The sequence below is a fragment of the Temnothorax longispinosus genome, chromosome 5 (genome assembly GCF_030848805.1).
Source record: "Temnothorax longispinosus isolate EJ_2023e chromosome 5, Tlon_JGU_v1, whole genome shotgun sequence".
In the NCBI taxonomy this organism is placed as follows: Eukaryota; Metazoa; Arthropoda; class Insecta; order Hymenoptera; family Formicidae; genus Temnothorax; species Temnothorax longispinosus.
Genome location: NC_092362.1, coordinates 18440038 through 18455495, shown reverse-complemented (window position 1 = coordinate 18455495; position 15458 = coordinate 18440038). Strand labels below are relative to the sequence as shown.

Genomic DNA, 15458 nt, shown 5'->3' with positions numbered 1-15458 from the left:
GATCGATCGGCGTCCTTGGCGCGCGCGCGAGCGCGCACGAAATCGAGAGATCGACGATGCTGGGCCTCCAGCAGCCAGCTGGAGAATGTCGTCCGACCACGTGTACCCGCGAATTTCTCGAGGATCGCGGGAAAGAGTTACGGCGCACCGGTTATATGGTAGAATGTCACGCAGATCGACTCCCGACCGAGAAGACCAAGTTCTCTTTTACTGTAAATCCTGTCCTGGTGTACAGTGCGATCGCGTGTTGGTATTGTGTGCGTGTGAGCTTGATGAAATCTCGCTAGGGTCGCCATCGTGAATTCGGGTCGAGATCAGATACCGCCGGACGTCCATTGTGTTGGTGAAAGGTAAAGATTTTGGACGTAAAGTTCGTAACAGTAACTCCTTTGCAAGAGAGAAAAAGAGAGAGAGAGATAGAGAGAGAGGAAGAGAGCGATTGAATGCTTTTAATTGGAATTTTAATATAATTAACCTCAATAATTACATTATTCAGGTATTTATTTGCATATTAATAATGAGTTGTTCGACTGGAGCATTATAAATATTCAAAATGCTTTAAGAAGAGAGTCCAGAGATGCAATATCGCTGCAGAATTAAAAATTAACTATTGAAACTATTTTCGAAAAATAACTTAAGGAAGGACGTTCATAAATTATTGCAAATACAAGTATTCTGTCATGAGGATACTCTTCTACTACTTTATAAACCGATAACCCAAGAAAGAAATGAAGAAATTCAAGGTGTTTCTAAAGTTTCCATCAAAATAAAATGTTTAATACATTTTTCCTATTACTTTTCGCGAATATTTAATTAAATTTGTGCAGATTGATGGAAATTTATGCCGATTCAAGGAGCGAAGAACAAAATTTGTTCTGCATTTTTGATCAACAAGCAGATTCTCTCGCAAATTATTAACTTGCTTTGTCGGAATATGACGACGCGCTGTATGACACAGCGTGGGTTCGCTGCAAGGCGCCCAAGTGCATCGTCAATTATGCATTCTGCAAAATGTATCTACTCCTCCACTTTCCACATATCAACACCGATGCGCCGTTAATTCTTCTTCCCGTATGCACGCATATAATACACACGTCGCGCGGGTGTGTCTATGCTTAATAGAGCATGTCGGCTAGAGAGTTGCAAACAATAGCATACATACGCAAATATGTAGATCAATATGCTTTCGTGTAAAGTGCTAAAATAAAAGCTGTGCAAAGCTAAATTTTGTAAAATTTATACGCACCTACGCAAAAATTTTTCTTAACGTTTTATCTTATTAATTTTGAACTTTTAATTACGTTTCACATAATTGTTTTAACCAAATATTGTTTAACCAAGTCATTACAACAGTCAATGTAAAAACAATTAGTAATTGTATTTTTATAAAAATAAATTTTAGTGTGCAAGAAGAGAGAATAAAACTTGCTTGCATTTCCTGTTACGTTCAATATTAATTTTATTAATGATTCTTTTCTCTCTTTTTCTTATCTATTGTTATATTGCATACACATTTGCACGTGTGCAGATTCGTATAAACGCCCTGCTCCAATTTTGCCACCCTCAAAGACAGATCAAGCTACGAGATCAAGAGATTAACTATCATAGAGTAGATCACAATTCAATTATGTTCTACTTTTCGGTTATCTTGATCAGCTTAGAAGGATACCGGAATCTCTCTGGACAATCTTCCGAGGTAAACAACGATGAATTGATTGCATTGCAACATTCGCTTTTCAATTGGATTCCATACTGGCCGACCTTCACCGGTTACTTATACTCCATTCGAACACCCTCGATCAGTATTTTGGTCCGCGTGTTCGAGAAAGGATACATGTCGCCAACGAAGGTCGCCAGAATTTGCCGATTGGGTTCCGAACATACGCGAGGTTTTCCTCGTGATTGATATGCAATAACAATACACAAATTTTGACAATACTAATATTCTGATAATTTCTGGACAATTTTCTGTAAAGATAATTCGATGGTTTTGCCGTATTTGTCATTATGGATTTTCAATTACGTATCACGATAATTCCGGAACATATATTGTGCATTCTTGACAATAAATATATGTATATACTTTAAACAAATATGTATTTATGCTTATATTATATATACTTATATCATAGTTAAAAAGTGATAATTATTTCAATAGTATAATTTCAATCCGAGAGCTATTTATAATATAATTCGAGAGTTATTTACCTAATATATACACAATTAAAAAGTTTTAGCGAAAATCGAAGTTTCGAAGATATGAAAGAATAAGAAAATTTTGCTTTTTAATTAATCTAACGTTATTTTAATTTTATCTTAACAGAAATTTAGTAACAAGTCTAATTGTCACGGTATGTAATGTTAAGCTATATAAATTTGAAAAATATATTTTAATTATAAAAATTTCTAACAAAAGAATATCAGACGAATCTCAGACGAATCTCAGACGTACATTTTGTATGAATTGTTTATGAGTTTATAGAATTTCGCGAAACAGTTCTTCATTTATGAAACTCATTTCAACTTTTTACACCCATTATGTTACATGGGTGATCAATCATAGATAATTAAAAAGATGCAGTCATGCGAACTGGTTAGAATTTGAGGAGCTTTGCGAGTTGATTCTTTCGGGAGATGATTCGTCGATTTAATTTCATTTTCTCGATGCAAACGAGTCCTTTCACTGAATTGTAAATCGAATTTCTCGACCCGCTTGCCCGACACGCCCAAAAAAATATGCGTGACGTAAGTAGGCGTCGCTTTCGATTCAATTTCTTGGTCTCTAAGAAGAGCTTCTTCCTTTCTCTCTCTTTCTCTCTCTTGTTTTCTAGATCTTCGAAAGGTATTTCATGCGGGTAAAACTCTCGAAATATCACGTTTAAAGACCATGGAATCCCGGAAAAGTGAATTTTTCTCGGTCATTTGGGAGAGAGAATTTTACAGGTTTCACGCCATATAACTAATCATGAATTTATTCCAATACGATTAACGGAAAACTAATTTCTTCTGAAACGAAAAACGATCAGAAATATTTTCTTGTTTAAATATGGTTTCAGAAATAATACCCTTTGGTTTTCTTTCAGCGAACGTGACGGCATTAAATGGCATATATCGCAGCACGTATACACGTTGCCATATAATTTATCTCAATCCCCAATATGATACGTGACCTATCTCTTATTCTAAATAAAATTTCAGTACAAAAATCCACAGTGTAAAACTTTGAACTTCAAATTTCTTTGATAAATTGGAATTTATTTTGCATTTTTCTGAAGAAAACATAAGAATTTAAAAGAATAATTTTTTTAAGGACCGAGTAATTTATAAGAAAATATCTTTACTATTTTTTCTGAAGAGAATCTATTTTAGATCATTATAATCTCTACTGTGGATTCTTCTTTCCTGTCACGCATAGTTAAGTCTTAATTAAACGTTAGATGCAAAATTGTTAAAATACAGTGTTATCTTTCAACGCAAAACATCGTAAAACGTGTGCTTTGCACATGAATCATCCGGTGTGCGAGTGTGTCAACGATATTTTTAACCCGATTATTACAAAGACTGCAACGGCGACATTATCACCATCCCTGTCGTCCGCGCTGGACAACGCGACATTGCGAATTTCTTCTGGCTGAAATGACAGAAAGTGGAGGGATTCTGCCGGACTGAATTCTTGTCACAACGGGGCCATAATTTCTTCGTCATAAAAGAGATGGCAGGCAGTTCTTGCGAAGGAAAACTCACGGGAATACAGAAATATTCCTTCGACGCAGATCCTCTCTATCTTTCTCTCACAATTCCTCTCGTTCATTCCGCGATATATGAAGTTTTTTATTCTTACGAATTAAAAAGCAAGATTACGTTTGTTTAACAGCAGTGGACATTGCTGTTCTAAACAAAAAAGATGTCAATTTAATAATTAAACTTTCTAACTTTTAGATATTATTTTGCTCGATAGAAAAATTAAAGAACATTCACACATTTAATCAAAACATCATGATTTCTCCTAATTATATTCTTATTATTTTACTAAGTATTTTTCTCTATGCCAAAGTGATTGTTTTACTTTCTGAAAATTTAATTACCCGGATAACCATCTATCAATTTCAATAATGATCAGACATAAGGTTGCATTAAACCGTACTCATGATACGGTAACGATCTAGATTGGCGAACTCCAAGTTGCAATAAATCTACCGCGCAAAATCAAGTGCTTCGATCTCTAATCCGTGAAGTGCAATTCACCATCCTTCGGGAGCCCATCGTCGCCGCAATCAGGGCATCGCTCCTGATCGAAAAACGGTGTCACCGAGCAACGTGCAACGTTTACATATGCGATCGGCGCCGATCACGTTTCGTATCGAGCGGATATAACATCATCGAAATCTACAAGGATTGACAGGAAATATACGCAGGGATCGATGTCTCAACGAATTATTCATGAGAAGAGATTTGCACCGAGATTATTCCACGACATCTGCGCGACACCCTGCCATTGAGAATCCTATTTCTGTACTTTCGATCGAAAAGGGCACCAGTCGAAGAATAAATCACGCCAGCGGGGATAACTGTAAATCGTTCGTATACGAAGTGCACGCTGTACTAGCAAAAGAAGTCATTGATTGGATATGTCAATCGGAAAGAAGCTACCTAACAATTGCAGATGCCGTGGCGATGAACGGCGTGAATGCGAATGTCGAAGTTGCAAATCGTTGACGCGTTAAGAAGATCATATTAACCATCGAAATACGAAGCTGTATGACGGACCTGCTAATTACTATGTTGCAACTGCAGGGATTGAGTTGGATTAAATTGCAGAGTGAATCTAGCGTCTGTGGTATCAAGTTCACATTCGGACGTATTATTACGTATTAATACGTAATACATCGCTCGTATAATATATTTGCGAATAATATCGTTTATATCAGATGCGTTAATCATGTGCAAGTTTAGAATCTTTATCTTTTGAGATATATACATTTATTTATTTATTTACTACTTATTATTATTATTTTGTAATTTTCCAAAAGTTACTTTATTCATAGCAGTTGGAAAACCAAATTTGACTAATTTATTGTTTAATCTTATATTAATAATTTTTAATTTTAATTTAAAAATGTTTTACAATATTGTTGATGTTGCTGATCGAAAAGATATATTAGCAAGATTTAATACTAATCTTCCATATCCTTTTGTAACATGACTCTCTACATTCTACATCATCCTTTCTATAAGTCGGTTTTAATAGCATCATTATCTTCGAAATAAATTTAAAAAAGTTCCTTAAAGCCTCGAACAAAGTTTGCGAAACGATAGGATACTTTAACGATCTGGCTTCTGAATTTTCATTATTCAGTACTTTAATGCCACGTGATCGATCGTTTGTATTTTGTATCAAGTGCGAGGCAAGAGAGCCCGCGGGATTCTTTCGCAACATGTTTTGCCGAGTGAACACACGTCGTAGGAATGTAGGCCTCGGTCACGTTATCAGGATCAGGTCGACAAGGTCTGTAATAAAATTCGAGAGTGACACATAAAAAGCGCATCAGGAATGCCATTTTTCTTTTAAAATAAACCTAAAATAAACGCGCGACACAATTTTTTTTTCATCTAGATCGTGCATGATAAATTTATATAAATATCCAAGTTATTTTTAAAATGTATTTGATACATTAAGGTTCAGGCATCATTCCCATTGCACCTTTAAATAATTTGCATTTGAGATATATCAGATCGTTAAAGGATCTTATCGTTTCTTTTTCCACATAATTTAATTCAAAAATTTACTTATCACTTGACAAAATTCTTTATTTACCAATAATAGCAAATAAAGCATTATCTACACTACAACAAAATTTCCCGAAATATAAATGTTATAATATTTCAAGCAATTCTCAAGAGACAAAAGCGGTAGTTTAAATTATACTAAAATATGTATGCGTCAACAGCATCCATATAAAAAAATCTGCAAAGAAACTTGTATAACGAGAAACGCTATTTATTTTATTAGGAAACTTACACTTGAAGAATTCAAGATTACTTCTCCGGTGCATTGTTGGCCTTAAATGCACGAGCTTGTCGCGTAAACAGGCTCTCGGTTACACGCCAGCCGCAACGATTGCAACGCGGGCTTTTATGCACTTGCTGGACCACGCGCGCACACACGTGCAGCTGCGTGCACACATGGCGTCACGTGCAGAAGCATGCGCCAGGCACGTCTGTATACGTGAGGCAAAGAGGTACGACCGTAGAAAATGAAAGTTGAGATTCCACGGCGTGTCGTTTCGTAACCAGGGTCACGCTTAGAAAGGCGACGTTCAGTATTTAAGCTCCTAATATTGATCGCGGCTTCGGAAAAGAATCTATATTGGGCGCGAACAATTCCTTGTTATATAGAATCTTATAAATCAAGACAAATATTTTGTAGAAGACACTCATTGTATTTGTGCATGATTAAGTAGTATTAGTGAGAGAAAATTATGATGAGAGAAAATTATATATTATTGAAGCACTTTAGCGGCAGCGATAATATTGAAGTAATTGATTAAAAACGTGACATTTTCAGCGATCTTTAAATGTTGAAGCTGGGAATTTACGTGACTTCAATTAATGTATCCCTGCACTTCATTAATTCTTATCTTAAACTGTCTTAAAGTATTTACTTGAAAGTTTGTGCCATTCTACGAAGAATGCATGCAGAGTCTGTTATTATAGAATTGTCTTTTTTCTAAGTTGGAAACAACAATTGAAAACCATAAGTAAATATTATGATGAAAGAAATAATTAATAATATTAAAAAATTTAGAATAAAGTTTATCTTTTATAAAGTAAAGCAATTAAGAGATATATTGCATCATATCGTTCGAGAATTTTGAAATTAGACATTAGAATAAATGATATCGATTGAAGGTTGGAGAGAAGAGTGAAAGAGATGTTTTCCAATTTAAAATCCACATATTAGATATATATGCTCATCCGTTCAAGGTTGGCCAAGTCGATCGGACAGTTTTATTGGATATCGTTTGAAATTTTATCATTTAAATCAATACTGAAAGTATTTCAAGGTTCAAGGTTGACACATACGAGTATGCTAAATGCGAAGTGACAACGATCGGAAATAGACGGAACGACAACGTCGTGCTATAATGTCATTTAACTTGTGTTATTTGGCATATATAAATAAATTATCTTTTCTCAATTATTTTGTTAAAATTTTTTAAAAGATTTAACGAAACTAATGGCAATTAGACCCTCTTATTTCGTATAAAGCATTTGCATTAAAAATATTTATCGCAGTTAATTTAATGGAGTTATTTTTTCAGAATTTGCACTTAAAAAAATATTTGTTTTAAAAAATATATGATTGATCAAAAATATATAGATATGTATCTAAGTTAAACATAGTATTTTCTTGTTAGAACAAAATATTTTATTCCAATATTTTTCAGTTTTTAATTTAACATTTAATTCTTGCACTTTTATAATTAACTGAAACGTGTGTTAGTCTTATACTTTACTACACTGTTATGAAACGTTACTTCTGTAGCGATAACCTAAATAGAAAAATTTTAATTGCTCTTATTATTTCTCCAGCAGAAATCTGCTTAATTAGCGCATAATAATATTCGGGATTAGTTTGAGGAGGCAGTAATCTGTCAGTCCAAACGCCAACCTGTCATTCGCAAGCTGCCCTCTTGCGCTCAAAGCATCGGCTTTCTAACGACCGTTTCGAATGATATAAAATCAGGGATCAATCCCCCGTGCCGTTTTCAGCATAGGAACGATGGTGTTTTCAGCATTATCGGCATTTTCGAGAGAGAAACCGCACGTTATTGGACCCGCTAATTACCTGTCGTCTATCGCCTTTGAGAGGCTCCACATGTCTTATTTTACTTAATATTAAATAAAAAACTGATACATGTTGCATTATTAAATTATGTAGATCAATATATGTTCTAATTATTTCAGAAACTGCAGCTTGTAATTTATTTCGTAAAAAAATTATTCTTTCTCTTCTTTCATTTTGTTCTGATATCCAGAAATACATTCGATTCCTAAGATAAATGAAAAATATAATAATTCTAAATAAAATTTTGAGAATTGACAGATTTTTACGTATATATCAACAAGGACAAAACTAATTATCAGTATGACATGAATGAAAGATATTTTTATAAATAGCTCATAATTATTTTACAGTATTTCAAATTATTAATTCACAAACAAAGAAATCGAGAAATACTAACAGCAGTTTCTCATTTAACAAGTCGATATTATGCTACTTTCTCCAGAGCGCCGGCCTTGGCAAAGTAAACTGGATTTGTTTCACGATACATTTCTCGCGATTTATTCTGGATTTATCACGGCCGATAGTCAGTCAGTTACAGTTAAGTCTCGCTTTATATAAACTGTCGACATTATATGATCACGCGTATTTGGTATATCTATAAAAAGTTTCATGTTAAAACGCTCTAACAATGTTCGTTAAATTAATTTATTACGTGTAATATCGATGCGCCATTTAAGCGTATATAAAAACGGAAATCAAGTGTATTAATTATTCATGCATATTAATTGTCTGCATGCATATTATTTGAATAATAAAATCTGCTGCCGGAAAAATACTTTTGCGAAGCTTAATTTTCCCCGATAATAAAATATTTTCAATATCTTCAACGAGTGTTACACATATTCAAGAGCAAGACTTAAATAAATCTATGTGCACGAGACTTATTCAATTAATTATAAAGTGCATCAAGATTAAATTAATCTGTTTGATTAAGCAAAAGTTACTTTGTGATAAAAATGTGTAATCAAATTAACGGATTTATCCACGAATAAATTGGTTGAATAGTTGATAGAAACTTTTTACAAATTAAATTGATTACATGGTTTACCGCATAGCGCCGCTCCTACAATTTAATTCTGATCCTTTGCCGCTCTATCGATTGTTTGTTTAGTCAAAATTGATTTACAAACCGCACAAAAAATGTCGCGACAAACATGATACATCTATAAATAAAAAAAGTTGCTGTTCAGGAAATTGTCATACAAATATGATTTGCAATGTTTACTCAATTGTTGCTTATAACAACATGGACTTCTTAATAGCATTTTTATAAATTACATTATTATGTAATTGTTGGAATAATCAAATAAGATTTCCAGTCTTATGTATTATTTCGTAATAAATAATTTTAAGGGCATTTTGCAGAATTTGCAATATTTCCACGTTATGGCGTTTACAACATTGTTTTATAATTCCTCAGTGAAACATTTAATTTTGCACAATACATTGATGTAATTTAAAGCCGTAATCGATTTGCGATTATGCATTTTAAGGCAATCCAATCTATTTTTGAGGCAATTTTAAATTACCAAGCGCGTCGGCGCGCGAAATCACCCCCAATAAATCACGTAACCGATTTACACTCCGAAATTCCTCGCAAATCGGTGGATCGATCGAATTTCAGTGGCAGTATTAAATCGATTACACGCTTCGCCGCAGCACCACGGCTGGTTCATGGGGGCGGACAAGCGCGAAGTATCCCCGGCAGGCGTCTTCCTCGCACAAAGCGAGGATAATTCTGACCTTTCCAATGCGTACACAGGCGGACAGGCTGAATGGGAAAGCGAGCCGACTGGATCTTCGGTCGACGAGTCGGGAAGACTTGATCGCACTTAGGCGGGCCTGCGAGTCGCGCAGCCGGAAACGATCGCGTATAATAATGCCCCGTTTTGTCTCCAAGTGCTTATCAGCCTCGGCCAGATCTCCAACTCGGAACTCGCTTGAAAGCACTCACGGTGCATTGCTTTGACGAGTATGTAATAACGACTCAACTGCCGTTAACTGCGATGTATAAGCGGCTTTCCCAACTTCGTAAGGAGAAAGAGGAAGGAAGAGGAAGCAAACAAGCATATTTTTCGTGGAATAAAGACCAAAGAACCAAAGAAAATCGTAAAAAGGAGCCGACAAAGGACTGACAAAAACATACGTATGTACAAAAAGTCTTGTCAGGTACATCTCTGTAATCAAGATGCAATCTCGATCTCGTGTTATGACGATCACTTTTCATTAATTTTTAATGCACGTTTTTTTCTATAATTTTTATAACGGTATATCAATTGAACAAGTTAATTTTAATTACTTAATGAAATCGCATTGCTATTAGTTATTTCCTTAACGTATGTCTAAGCTCGAAACAATATGCAGGGAGAACTTCTGGCGAGGATGGTCGGCCTGAGATCAGAATGCTAATGCGAGTCCCGCGAGTCCCTACGTATGTCGACATTCACGCTAGATTATCGTCTGCGAGCACTTCTGACGAGACGCCTCCGTCGAGTAGACTGTATAACAGTCGCATTATGTTGTGCAGAAGACGGCCAGCGAGAGTGTATGCGCTAGATACTTGGCGTATTCGCGCAAGAAGCGTAATTAAGACCAGGCCCGAGTTCTCCTGTCTCCATTTTGCCGTCTGTCGACGGCGAAATCGGACTCGTGGCTGAAGGCGCATGCTAGTTAATGCGACAAGTTGTAAGTTACATCGTCTAATACGCTGTTGGATCTACTCGTAAATCCTGTCTGCGCCTGCTTAATTAAATTAGATGTTCCGATTATCTATTACCGATGTCCCGAAGCGGACTACGCAAAGTATGCCTCTATTTGTCTGAGATTCATATCGAAAGATACCTTATTAAAAGATACAAGTCGTTGTTTCTTTTATATCGAACATAAGTAATATTCTTGTTTTCCTTTCGAATAAATATTTTACTTATTATATGTAATGTTTTAAATTTAAGAAGATTAACTGTAAATAACGTTAATCGTCTTGAAAATTTTGAGAAATAATACATGTACTATAAACTTAGAAAAATTTATTTTATAAATATTATTTTTGGATGTGATGTAAGAAACGAGAGTGTTTAAATGTCGAGATTTGCGCGAACATTCGTACCGTTACTCGCGTCTTCAGCTACTCGATTACGCAAATGCATATTCTGTTACAAACTGTACATCATACAAAACCACACAACCGCCTAACTTGATTAATTAGTGTTTATACGGACGAACTTCTATTTCAGGAAATTGTATAAACTGATTAAAAGTTTGAAATAGCTACAGTTAGAAAACAAACGGCTGCCTCGTTGAATTGTCGAATACGCACGAATCATCATCTATTTTTCATCTAATTTCTATATTTTAAAATCAATCGGTACACGTTATTATAATTTGTCAATATTGATCATTTTCATACTAATTTAATTGTCAAGTTTGTATTACAAAAATATTCGAGGATGATTCGATCTTCACGGAAGAGAAATAAGGTGGAAGTGAAAGTCAATTTAACTTGATACCATCTGATTGCAGCTTCGGCTGCTCGTCGAAGTGTAAAGTAGAGTGGTGGAAGATGTTTGCAGAATCGAAATTCTATTTGCGAAGTGAAATGGTCTGATTACAAATCTATCCTACTGCACGCAACGTATAACGCAAAACGCTATCGTGTTTACCGTCACTAAACTTCTGGAAGAAAATGCATGCAATTCAATTTTGCTTCGACTCTTCTTCGTCACTTGACATACATACATCAATAATAATTTACTTGCATAACTCTGACATTAATATGTTATTGTCAATATAAAAATATATGTTACTCTTATTTAATTTTACTTTCTGTGAATTATGAATATAAAATAAAACATTATATAAAATAAATTTCTCTATATACATGTACAGCAAGATATACATTAATTTACGCTTTGTTATATAAAATGGCGCAGAAAATGTGTTAATTTTTAAGTATTCACAAATTACTAAATTCAAAGATTCTCAAAATTTTTGTTCTTAGATATGAAGAAAATATCTAGATCTGTAAATTCACAAATTTAGAAAATTTACAATATTAAACACTAGAAAGTGTTAAATTTATAAAACTTTAAAGTATGTGACAATATATCTATTAATGTTTTTTCTAAAGGCAAACTCTTTACAGCAAAAATTACTCGGTTCAAAAATTTTTAACATATTTTCAAGTCAGAGATTGGAATAATAAAATGTTTGAATATAATACAATATAATTACCCTGTTCAATCAATATATTATGTATATGTATATCAATATACCATTATAGATTTAATACATTTTGGTTTCCTATATAATATTTTGAAGCATTTCTCTCTCTACATACATGTATTGCGTGTTTTCAGCATGGATCTATAATCCACTAAAAATAAACCGCGTATTAGTAAAACAATTTTAGAAGCCATACGCTGTGCTGCGTTTTAAATATTTACTCGTCGAATTTGTACGAAATGTTCGCAATCACAAAATCGAATGCAAATTGCACTGTTGTAAAACGAAATACAGTAATTGCACGAAGTGCTTCGTCGATTCACATTAACTTCTTGACATATGGTTGAGTGATTTCTAATATGATAATAACTGTATGAACACGACATTTTGCAGTGAGAAGTAAGAAATTGATGTGTACATGCCTTCATGGTTCGTCAAGTTAAATAAATCTTGAATAAGGAAAGTAGACAGTTGTCAGAGGCGGAAATGCGCGACGTTTACAGACTTAAAGTTCGTTTAAACATTGGCACAAGCTGCGGATGAGCTTGAAAACTATGTCATAGCTCTGTAAACTATGTTATGGAATTCTGCAGTGAGAGGTGCCAAACTTATCTGTTTTTAGATTTGTCAGATACGCTTTACGTGATCTATCTTTAATATAGAAGTTCTGTACATTACATTTTTTTTCTTAATTTGAAAAAATATTGCTTTTGTAGGAATTAGAATAGAAAGTTTTAAATCTAAATAAAAATCTTTACATGATGCTTTTTAATAAAATATTGTAATTTAACAAAGGAGATGGAACGTCTATAGATGTACTTCCACGTGATACATAGAATTTTTATAAATAGCATCGACAGAATTGTATAAATATAAATTTTACATAAATGTAATTTCTGTACAGATTTGCAACACCATGTCTATCTAAAAAGTGTAAAAAATTTTTAATCATTTTTTAGAAATATTTGATAAATTTTATGTAATAAAAATGAACAACGTGAATTAAGGTAAAAATGCTTTCTATTGCAAAATTTTCTAGATTGTACTAAATGTTAAGTGTTAAGTATCAAAAATGTTGAGAGATGATTGAAGTATATGTTGACCATCAATATTTATTCTCTGATTACCATCAACACACATAACGTTGCAAAGGAGATATTTGGTTTCAACAATCTTGCGAACGTGATGAAAATCAAGATTAAAGGGCCTGCGGCCCTTACACATAATGCAGTTTAATAATATAAGTAGTAGTGAAATACACAGAGAAAATTGCATGTTGAATTCAAGAATATCTACTCCGCTATATTCTCGTTGCAGTATCTAAAGGACCGTCTTTATGCTAACATTAACGTATGGTGCGTTATTTTTCACGCATGACGTAACATAATGCGCCCTTTTTACGATCAAAAGTACTTGTAAGGAGCATGAAAGATTAAAGCGTGGCATAATAATTGCATCGTATAAGAGCTTATACACTGCTGTTAAGATGAAATATAGTTAATCCTTTCTCTGTCTTTTTATTTTTCTCTTTGACAAATAACAAAAAAATAAAGCGTGTATGTGTATATATAAAAGTGTTGAAAGACTTAAGCGACAAAAATTTTAAATATCCTCTCTTTGCAAATTATCTTTGAAATATCGCGAAGCGTTATACATACGTCTCGGTTTCTCTATAACGTATAAAATAAATATTGAATCTGAACGCGTGCGTGTATGTAGGATGAATATTGAAATGACGTACTTTGCACAAACAGTTATTTGCGGTGCGACCGGAAAAAACACCGTCGCGCTTTAACGGTTAAATTAATTTCCCTCTCCTCTCTATTGAAATTTATTGATTTCTTCTACAATTTTAATATTATAGCACGTATAAAAGAAAACTAATGGTATCTCTATTGTAATAAGAGAAAATTATTTTTACTGTTTGATTTATAGAACTGTCAGATATTTGTTTTTAAACTGCTCGGTGATTATATTTCGTAAATATTTACAAAGTAAATTCTCTTTCAAAATAATGGAGAAATAATTTTAATATTTGTTCGCTTTTGCGGTTTAATTTGGCAGATAGTTTTAATAAGCATTTGCACTCAATAATTAATATATCTATGAAATATTTCTATAAAACAAAAATAAAATTAATCGGGCATGTAAAATATGTTAACCGTTGTGAAATTGAATGTGTAATTTTTGAAATCAGATTTTGGTTAAAATATATTTTAATTTATTTTACCCAATTTATATTAGCACATCTAGCAATGTAATTAAATATCGTATTTAATTAAATTATTTCAACGTATGTACGCGTAAAAAGTTATTAAAAAAATTCCTGATTGAAAATATTTCCAATTTGTAATTTCATATTATATGTACTTCTAATAATTTTCTCTTTTTTATTTATCTACTTTTCACTGAGAAGTTAAATCTTTCACTATAAGGGCTAAGAAGAAGTGAAGGACTAATTAATCAAATTGCGCCATTATAATACAATAATTGTTTCAGACGTATTCTGCAAGCTAAAGATTGAAAATCCACCACTCTGTACAATGACATACAGCTTTAATTTAATGCGTAGCAATCGTTCTCGCGGATGCGACAAAAGCGCGCACACGATGGCGATATTGATCGCTATACGTTACGCGAAAGACTCGATAATTTCTGTCAACTGTCGACGTTGCTGGTGAACATTGTGAACAATAACGCAAGGGTAGACAATCGTCGGACAGATATCGGAACGCGCGCGTTCGCAATTTCACCGCGATTTCTCGCGATTGTACGCGTTTGTTCGTGGCGCGCAAATGTAGTACAGCGCTTACGCGCTCGTTTTATATGGGCGACGAATTGACCTGTCTGGACTTCTGGAAAAATCCAGACAACGCGAAAAACGCGCGCGCTGGCTGCAGTGCGGCTGACGAGATTGTTCGTACGCACAACAATAGAGTGATGAATTGCTCACTTCTGCAATTGGAAGATGTTTTCTCTGTAGATTTGAAGACGGATATATAATTTATTTTGAATGCTGCTTGGATGCACTTACGTAATTTTTCAACCGTAAAGAATTCGAGAGAATACATATTACGTTAAGATAAAGAATTATACAATATTTAGAATTTTTTAAAATAATTATGAAAAGAAAATTATTCAGAGAAAGAAAAAATTTTTTCATAAGCATATGACTACAACCATGTGCTTCTTCTGATAAACATTTAGCAATTTTCTTTTTAAAAAAAAAAAAAAAAAAAAGCAAAAACTGCGCAATTAATAAAAGAAAGAGAAAATGATCAAACGGTTCAGTGGAAAGATTTGGGTCATTCTGCCATAGTCAAATGATCGAGTACTTGTGAGTGTTTGTGATATATATAATTAAAGAATGAGAAGTTTGCAGTTGTGA

The 15458-nt window shown here is 33.7% G+C and overlaps 1 protein-coding gene across 1 annotated transcript in view; it reads right to left on the bottom strand.

Annotated features, from left to right (window-relative positions):
- LOC139813179 (uncharacterized) overlaps positions 1 to 15458 on the bottom strand; it is a 53460-nt gene that overhangs the window by 24435 nt on the left and 13567 nt on the right. The window lies entirely within an intron of this gene.